Raw genomic sequence first — 10,687 nt, 5'->3', positions numbered from 1 at the left:
GGCTCATTCTTTCGCGTATTTCACATACTTGTTGAACAGATCCTGGGTTTTTTTCTGGTTTGGATCACGTAGTAGTGTGGTACCACACTGAAACTGTCCATTAAACCTGGTTTCGATCAATATTTTTGTGGATAACGCATGTTAGGTCTAGGTTAGGCCGAGGATTTTCACTCATCAGACTCATACTTTCGCATTCTTCACATACTTGTTGAACGGATCCTGGGGTTTTACTGGTTTGGATCACGTAGTAATGTGGTACCACACTGAAACAGTCAATTAAACCTGGTTTCGATCAATATTTTAGAGAATAATTCATGTCAGGTCTAGGTTAGGGTTGGGATTTGCTCTCATCAAGCTCATTCTTTCGCATATTTCTCATACTTGATGGCTAGATCCTGGGCTTTTTTTGGATTGCATCACGTAGTAATGAAACACAACACTGAAACAGTCAATTAAACCTGGTTTCCATCAATATTTAAGAGGACAACGCATGTTAGGTCTAGGTTAGGCCTGGGATTTGCCCTCATCAGGGTCATACTGTCGCAGTTTTAACATACATGTTGACATGATCGAGGGTTCTTTCTGCTTTGGATCACGTAGTAAAGTGGTACCACACTGAAGCAGTCCATTAAACCTGGTTTGGATCAATATTTTAGAGGATAACGCATGTTAGGTTTGGGTTAGGTCTAGGATTTGCCCTCGTCAGGCTCATGCTTTCGCATATTTCTCATACTTCATGGCAAGATCCTGGGCTGTTTCAGGATTGTATCACGTAGTAATGTGGTACCACACTGAAACATTCAGTTAAACCTGGTCTTGAAAAATATTTTTGAGGATAACGCATGTTAGGTCTGGAATAGGTCTAGGATTTGCCCTCATCAGGCTCATACTTTCGCATATTTCTCATACTTCATGGATAGATCCTGGGCTATTTTCTGGTGTGGATCACATAGTAATATGGTACCACACTGAAACAGTCGATTAAACCAGGTTTCGATCAATATTGTTGAGGATAACGCATGTTAGGTCTAGGTTATGTCTGGGATTTGCTCTCATCAGGCTCATTCTTTCGCATATTACTCGTACTTCATGGATAGATCCTGGGCTATTTTCTGGTTTGGATCACATAGTAATGTGGTACCACACTGAAACAGTCGATTAAACCAGGTTTCGATCAATATTGTTGAGGATAACGCATGTTAGGTCTAGGTTAGGCCTGGGATTTGCTCTCATCAGGCTCATTCTTTCGCATTCTTCACATACTTGTTGAACGGATCCTGGGTTTTTTGTGGTTTGGATCACGTAGTAATGTGGTACCACACTGAAACAGTCGATTAAACCAGGTTACGATCAATATTTTAGAGGATACCGCATGTTAGGTCTAGGTTAGGTCTGGGATTTTCACTCATCAGACTCATACTTTCGCATTCTTCACATACTTGTTGAACGGATCCTGGGTTTTTTCTAGTTTGGATCACGTAGTAATGTGGGACCACACTGAAGCAATCAATTAAACCTGGTTTCGATCAATATTTTAGAGGATAACGCAAGTTAGGTCTGGGATAGGTCTGGGATTTGCCCTCATCAGGCTCATACTTTCGCGTTTTTCACATACTTGTTGACCAGATCCTGGGTTTTTTCTGGTTTGGGTCACGTAGTAGTGTGATACCACACTGAAACAGTCGATTAAACCTGGTTTCGATCAATATTTTAGAGGATAACGCATGTTAGGTCTAGGTTAGCCCTGGGATTTGACCTCATCAGACTCATACTTTCGCACACTTCACGTACTCCTTGAACAGATCCTGGGTTTGTTTCTGGTTTGGATCACATAGTAATGTGGTACCACACTGAAACAGTCGATTAAACCAGGTTACGATCAATATTTTAGAGGATACCGCATGTTAGGTCTAGGTTAGGTCTGGGATTTTCACTCATCAGACTCATACTTTCGCATTCTTCACATACTTGTTGAACGGATCCTGGGTTTTTTCTGGTTTGGATCACGTAGTAATGTGGTACCACACTGAAACAGTCGATTAAACCAGGTTACGATGAATATTTTAGAGGATACCGCATGTTAGGTCTAGGTTAGGTCTGGGATTTTCACTCATCAGACTCATACTTTCGCATTCTTCACATACTTGTTGACCAGATCCTGGGTTTTTTCTGGTTTGGATCACGTAGTAGTGTGGTACCACACTGAAACAGTCCATTATACCTGGTTTCGATCAATATTTTTGAGGATAACGCATGTTAGGTCTGGGTTAGGCCGGGGATTTTCACTCATCAGACACATACTTTCGCATTCTTCAGATACTTGTTGAACGGATCCTGGGTTTTTACTGGTTTGGATCACGTAGTAATGTGGTACCACACTGAAACATTCAATTAAACCAGGTCTTGATAAATATTTTAGAGGATAACGCATGTTACGTCTGGGTTAGGTCTGGGATTTTCACTCATCAGACTCATACTTTCGCATTCTTCACATACTTGTTGAACGGATCCTGGGTTTTTTTCTGGTTTGGATCACGTAGTAATGTGGGACCACACTGAAACAATCAATTAAGCCTGGTCTACATAAATGTTTTGGATGATAACGCATGTTAGGTCTGGGTTAGGTCTAGGATTTGCCCCCATCAGGCTCATACTTTCGCATATTTCTCATACTTCATGGCTAGATCCTGGGCTGTTTCTGGATTGTATCACGTAGTAATGTGGTACCACGCTGAAACAGTCAATTAAACCTGGTTTCGATCAATACTTTAGAGGATAACGCATGTTAGGTCTAGGATAGGTCTGGGATTTGCTGTCATCAGGCTCATTCTTTCGCATATTTCTCATACTTGATGGCTAGATCCTGGGCTTTTTCTGGATTGCATCATGCAGTAATGAAGTACAGCACTGAAACAGTTAATTAAACCTGGTTTCCATCAATATCTTAGAGGACAACGCATGTTAGGTCTAGGTTAGGTCTGAGATTTTCACTCACCAGACTCATACTTTCGCATTCTTCACATACTTGTTGAACGGATCCTGGGTTTTTTCTGGTTTGGATCACGTAGTAATGTGGTACCACACTGAAACGGTCGATTAAACCTGGTTTCGATGAATATTTTAGAGGATAACGCAAGTTAGGTCTGGGATAGGTCTGGGATTTGACCTCATCAGACTCATACTTTCGCACACTTCACATACTCCTTGAACAGATCCTGGGTTATTTTCTGGTTTGGATCACATAGTAATGTGGTACCACACTGAAACAGTCGATTAAACCAGGTTTCGATCAATATTTTAGAGGATAACGCATGTTAGGTCTAGGTTAGGCCTGGGATTTTCACTCATCAGGCTCATACTTTCGCATTCTTCACATACTTGTTGAACGGATCCTGGGTTTTTTCTGGTTTGGATCACGAAGTAATGTGGGACCACACTGAAACAGTCAATTAAACCTGGTTTCGATCAATAGTTTAGAGAATAATTCATGTTAGGTCTAGGTTAGGTCTGGGATTTGCTCTCATCAGGCTCATTGTTTCGCATATTTCTCATACTTGATGGCTAGATCCTGGGCTTTTTCTGGATTGCACCACGTAGTAATGAAGTACAACACTGAAACAGTCAATTAAACCTGGTTTCCATCAATATTTTAGAGGACAACGCAAGTTAGGTCTAGGTAAGGCCTGAGATTTTCACTCATCAGACTCATACTTTCGCATTCTTCACATACTTGTTGAACGGATCCTGGGTTTTTTCTGGTTTGGTTCACGTAGTAATGTGGTACCACACTGAAACGTTCAATTAAACATGGTCTTGATAAATATTTTAGAGGATAACGCATGTTTGGTTTGGGTTAGGTCTAGGATTTGCCCTCATCAGGCTCATAATTTCGCATATTTCTCATACTTCATGGCTAGATCCTGGGCTTTTTCTGGATTGTATCACGTAGTAATGTGGTACGACACTGAAACATTCAATTAAACCTGGTCTTGATATATATTTTAGAGGATAACGCATGTTAGGTTAGGGTTAGGTCTAGGATTTGCTCTCATCAGGCTCATACTTTCGCAGATTTCTCATACTTCATGGCTAGATCCTGGGCTTTTTCTGGATTGTATCACGTAGTAATGTGGTACGACACTGAAACATTCAATTAAACCTGGTCTTGATAAATATTTTAGAGGATAACGCATGTTAGGTTAGGGTTAAGTCTAGGATTTGCCCTCATCAGGCTCATACTTTCGCATATTTCTCATACTCCTTGAACAGATCCCGGGTTATTTTCTGGATTGTATCACGTAGTAATGTGGTACCACGCTGAAACAGTCTATTAAACCTGGTTTCGACCAATATTTTAGAGGATAACGCAAGTTAAGTCTGGGTTAGGCCTGGGATTTGACCTCATCAGACTCATACTTTCGCGTTTTTCACATACTTGTTGAACAGATCCTGGGTTTTTTCTGGTTTGGATCACGTAGTAGTGTGGTACCACACTGAAACAGTCCATTATACCTGGTTTGGATCAATATTTTAGAGGATACCGCATGTTAGGTCTAGGTTAGGTCTGGGATTTTCACTCATCAGACTCATACTTTCGCATTCTTCACATACTTGTTGAACGGATCCTGGGTTTTTTCTGGTTTGGATCACGTAGTAATGTGGGACCACACTGAAGCAATCAAATAAACCTGGTTTCGATCAATATTTTAGAGGATAACGCAAGTTAGGTCTGGGATAGGTCTGGGATTTGCCCTCATCAGGCACATACTTTCGCGTTTTTCACATACTTGTTGACCAGATCCAGGGTTTTTTCTGGTTTGGGTCACGTAGTAGTGTGATACCACACTGAAACAGTCGATTAAACCTGGTTTCGATCAATATTTTAGAGGATACCGCATGTTAGGTCTATGTTAGCCCTGGGATTCTCACTCATCAGACTCATACTTTCGCATTCTTCACATACTTGTTGAACTGATCCTGGGTTTTTTCTGGTTTGGATCACGTAGTAATGTGGTACCACACTGAAACAGTCGATTAAACCTTGTTTCGATCAATATTTTAGAGGATACCGCATGTTAGGTCTAGGTTAGGCCTGGGATTTTCACTCATCCGACTCATACTTTCGCATTCTTCACATACTTGTTGAACTGATCCTGGGTTTTTTCTGGTTTGGATCACGCAGTAATGTGGTACCGCACTGAAACAGTCGATTAAACCTGATTTCGATCAATATTTTAGAGGATAACGCAAGTTAGGTCTGGGATAGGTCTGGGATTTGCTCTCATCAGGCTCATTGTTTCGCATATTTCTCATACTTGATGGCTAGATCCTGGGCTTTTTCTGGATTGCACCACGTAGTAATGAAGTACAACACTGAAACAGTCAATTAAACCTGGTTTCCATCAATATTTTAGAGGACAACGCAAGTTAGGTCTAGGTAAGGCCTGAGATTTTCACTCATCAGACTCATACTTTCGCATTCTTCACATACTTGTTGAACGGATCCTGGGTTTTTTCTGGTTTGGTTCACGTAGTAATGTGGTACCACACTGAAACGTTCAATTAAACATGGTCTTGATAAATATTTTAGAGGATAACGCATGTTAGGTTTGGGTTAGGTCTAGGATTTGCCCTCATCAGGCTCATAATTTCGCATATTTCTCATACTTCATGGCTAGATCCTGGGCTTTTTCTGGATTGTATCACGTAGTAATGTGGTACGACACTGAAACATTCAATTAAACCTGGTCTTGATAAATATTTTAGAGGATAACGCATGTTAGGTTAGGGTTAGGTCTAGGATTTGCTCTCATCAGGCTCATACTTTCGCAGATTTCTCATACTTCATGGCTAGATCCTGGGCTTTTTCTGGATTGTATCACGTAGTAATGTGGTACGACACTGAAACATTCAATTAAACCTGGTCTTGATAAATATTTTAGAGGATAACGCATGTTAGGTTAGGGTTAAGTCTAGGATTTGCCCTCATCAGGCTCATACTTTCGCATATTTCTCATACTCCTTGAACAGATCCTGGGTTATTTTCTGGATTGTATCACGTAGTAATGTGGTACCACGCTGAAACAGTCGATTAAACCTGGTTTCGAACAATATTTTAGAGGATAACGCAAGTTAAGTCTGGGTTAGGCCTGGGATTTGACCTCATCAGACTCATACTTTCGCGTTTTTCACATACTTGTTGAACAGATCCTGGGTTTTTTCTGGTTTGGATCACGTAGTAGTGTGGTACCACACTGAAACAGTCCATTATACCTGGTTTGGATCAATATTTTAGAGGATACCGCATGTTAGGTCTAGGTTAGGTCTGGGATTTTCACTCATCAGACTCATACTTTCGCATTCTTCACATACTTGTTGAACGGATCCTGGGTTTTTTCTGGTTTGGATCACGTAGTAATGTGGGACCACACTGAAGCAATCAATTAAACCTGGTGTCGATCAATATTTTAGAGGATAACGCAAGTTAGGTCTGGGATAGGTCTGGGATTTGCCCTCATCAGGCTCATACTTTCGCGTTTTTCACATACTTGTTGACCAGATCCTGGGTTTTTTCTGGTTTGGGTCACGTAGTAGTGTGATACCACACTGAAACAGTCGATTAAACCTGGTTTCGATCAATATTTTAGAGGATACCGCATGTTAGGTCTATGTTAGCCCTGGGATTCTCACTCATCAGACTCATACTTTCGCATTCTTCACATACTTGTTGAACGGATCCTGGGTTTTTTCTGGTTTGGTTCACGTAGTAATGTGGTACCACACTGAAACATTCAATTAAACCTGATCTTGATAAACATTTGAGAGGATAACGCATGTTAGGTTTGGGTTAAGTCTAGGATTTGCCCTCATCAGGCTCATACTTTCGCATATTTCTCATACTTCATGGCTAGATCCTGGGTTTTTTCTGGTTTGGATCACGTAGTAGTGTGGTACCACACTGAAACAGTCCATTAAACCTGGTTTGGATCAATATTTTAGGGGATAACGCATGTTAGGTCTAGGTTAGGTATGGGATTTTCACTCATCAGACTCATACTTTCGCATTCTTCACATACTTGTTGAACGGATCCTGGGTTTTTTCTGGTTTGGATCACGTAGTAATGTGGTACCACACTGAAACAGTCGATTAAACCTTGTTTCGATCAATATTTTAGAGGATACCGCATGTTAGGTCTAGGTTAGGCCTGGGATTTTCACTCATCAGACTCATACTTTCGCATTCTTCACATACTTGTTGAACTGATCCTGGGTTTTTTCTGGTTTGGATCACGCAGTAATGTGGTACCGCACTGAAACAGTCGATTAAACCTGATTTCGATCAATATTTTAGAGGATAACGCAAGTTAGGTCTGGGATAGGTCTGGGATTTGACCTCATCAGACTCATACTTTCGCACACTTCACATACTCCTTGAACAGATCCTGGGTTTTTTCTGGTTTGGATCACGTAGTAATGTGGTACCGCACTGAAACAGTCGATTAAACCTGGTTTCGATCAATATTTTAGAGGATAACGCATGTTAGGTCTAGGTTAACCCTGGGAATTACACTCATCAGACTCATACTTTCGCATTCTTCACATACTTGTTGAACTGATCCTTGGTTTTTTCTGGTTTGGATCACGTAGTAATGTGGTACCACACTGAAACAGTCGATTAAACCTTGTTACGATCAATATTTTAGAGGATAACGCATGTTAGGTCTAGGTTAGGTCTGGGATTTTCACTCATCAGACTCATACTTTCGCATTCTTCACATACTTGTTGAACGGATCCTGGGTTTTTTCTGGTTTGGATCACGTAGTAATGTGGTACCACACTGAAACAGTCGATTAAACCTTGTTTCGATCAATATTTTAGAGGATACCGCATGTTAGGTCTAGGTTAGGCCTGGGATTTTCACTCATCAGACTCATACTTTCGCATTCTTCACATACTTGTTGAACTGATCCTGGGTTTTTTCTGGTTTGGATCACGCAGTAATGTGGTACCGCACTGAAACAGTCGATTAAACCTGATTTCGATCAATATTTTAGAGGATAACGCAAGTTAGGTCTGGGATAGGTCTGGGATTTGACCTCATCAGACTCATACTTTCGCACACTTCACATACTCCTTGAACAGATCCTGGGTTTTTTCTGGTTTGGATCACGTAGTAATGTGGTACCGCACTGAAACAGTCGATTAAACCTGGTTTCGATCAATATTTTAGAGGATAACGCATGTTAGGTCTAGGTTAACCCTGGGAATTACACTCATCAGACTCATACTTTCGCATTCTTCACATACTTGTTGAACTGATCCTTGGTTTTTTCTGGTTTGGATCACGTAGTAATGTGGTACCACACTGAAACAGTCGATTAAACCTTGTTACGATCAATATTTTAGAGGATAACGCATGTTAGGTCTAGGTTAGGTCTGGGATTTTCACTCATCAGACTCATACTTTCGCATTCTTCACATACTTGTTGAACGGATCCTGGGTTTTTTCTGGTTTGGATCACGTAGTAATGTGGGACCACACTGGAACATTCAATGAAACCTGGTCTGGATAAATATTTTAGAGGATAACGCATCTTAGGTCGGGGTTAGGTCTAAGATTTGCCCTCACCAGGCTCACAGTTTAGAGTTTTTCACATACTTGTTGAACAGATCCTGGGTTTTTTCTGGTTTGCATCACGATTTAGTGTGGTACCACACTGAAACAGTCCATTAAACCTGGTTTCGCACAATATTTTAGAGGATAACGCATGTTAGGTCTAGGTTAGGTCTGGGATTTGCTCTCATCAGGCTCATTCTTTCGCATTCTTCACATACTTGTTGAACGGATCCTGGGCAATTTCTGGATTGGATCACGTAGTAATGTGGTACCACACTGAAACATTCAATTAAACCTGATCTTGATAAACATTTGAGAGGATAACGCATGTTAGGTTTGGGTTAAGTCTAGGATTTGCCCTCATCAGGCTCATACTTTCGCATATTTCTCATACTTCATGGCTAGATCCTGGGTTTTTTCTGGTTTGGATCACGTAGTAGTGTGGTACCACACTGAAACAGTCCACTAAACCTGGTTTGGATCAATATTTTAGGGGATAACGCAAGTTGGGTCTGGGATAGTTCTGGGATTTGACCTCATCAGACTCATACTTTCGCACACTTCACATACTCCTTGAACAGATCCTGGGTTATTTTCTGGTTTGGATCACATAATAATGTGGTACCACACTGAAACAGTCGATTAAACCAGGTTTCGATCAATATTTTTGAGGATAACGCATGTTAGGTCTAGGTTAGGCCTGGGATTTTCACTTATCAGACTCATACGTTCGCATTCTTCACATACTTGTCGAACGGATCCTGGGTTTTTTCTGGTTTGGATCACGAAGTAATGTGGGACCACACTGAAACAGTCAATTTAACCTGGTTTCGATCAATATTTTAGAGAATAATTCATATTAGGTCTAGGTTAGGTCTGGGATTTGCTCTCATCAGGCTCATTCTTTCGCATATTTCTCGTACTTGATGGCTAGATCCTGGGCTTATTCTGGATTGCATCACGTAGTAATGAAGTAGAGCACTGAAACAGTCAATTAAACCTGGTTTCCATCAATATCTTAGAGGACAACGCAAGTTAGGTCTGGGATATGTCTGGGATTTGCCCTCATCAGGCTCACAGTTTAGAGTTTTTCACATACTTGTTGAACAGATCCTGGGTTTTTTCTGGTTTGCATCACGATTTAGTGTGGTACCACACTGAAACAGTCCATTAAACCTGGTTTCGCACAATATTTTAGAGAATAATTCATGTTAGGTCTAGGTTAGGTCTGGGATTTGCTCTCATCAGGCTCATTCATTCGCATTCTTCACATACTTGTTGAACGGATCCTGGGCAATTTCTGGATTGGATCACGTAGTAATGTGGTACCACACTGAAACAGTCAGTTAAACCTGGTTTTGATCAATATTTTAGAGAATAATTCATGTTAGGTCTAGGTTAGGTCTGGGATTTGCCCTCATCAGGCTCATTCTTTCGCATATTTCTCATACTTGACGGCTAGATCCTGGGCTTTTTCTGGATTGCATCTCGTAGTAATGAAGTACAACACTGAAACATTCAATTAAACCTGATCTTGATAAACATTTGAGAGGATAACGCATGTTAGGTTTGGGTTAAGTCTAGGATTTGCCCTCATCAGGCTCATACTTTCGCATATTTCTCATACTTCATGGCTAGATCCTGGGTTTTTTCTGGTTTGGATCACGTAGTAGTGTGGTACCACACTGAAACAGTCCACTAAACCTGGTTTCGATCAATATTTTAGAGAATAATTCATGTTAGGTCTAGGTTAGGTCTGGGATTTGCTCTCATCAGGCTCATTCTTTCGCATATTTCTCGTACTTGATGGCTAGATCCTGGGATTTTTCTGGATTGCATCACGTAGTAATGAAGTAGAGCACTGAAACAGTCAATTAAACCTGGTTTCCATCAATATCTTAGAGGACAACGCAAGTTAGGTCTGGGATATGTCTGGGATTTGCCCTCATCAGGCTCATACTTTCGCGTTTTTCACATACTTGTTGAACAGATCCTGGGTTTTTTCTGATTCGGATCACGAAGTAGTGTGGTACGACACTGAAACAGTCCATTAAACCTGGTTTGGATCA

This window comes from Colletes latitarsis, unplaced genomic scaffold (genome assembly GCF_051014445.1).
Source record: "Colletes latitarsis isolate SP2378_abdomen unplaced genomic scaffold, iyColLati1 scaffold0023, whole genome shotgun sequence".
Classification (NCBI taxonomy): Eukaryota; Metazoa; Arthropoda; class Insecta; order Hymenoptera; family Colletidae; genus Colletes; species Colletes latitarsis.
The sequence above is the reverse complement of the archived record's forward strand: the minus strand, read 5'-3'. Positions refer to the sequence as shown.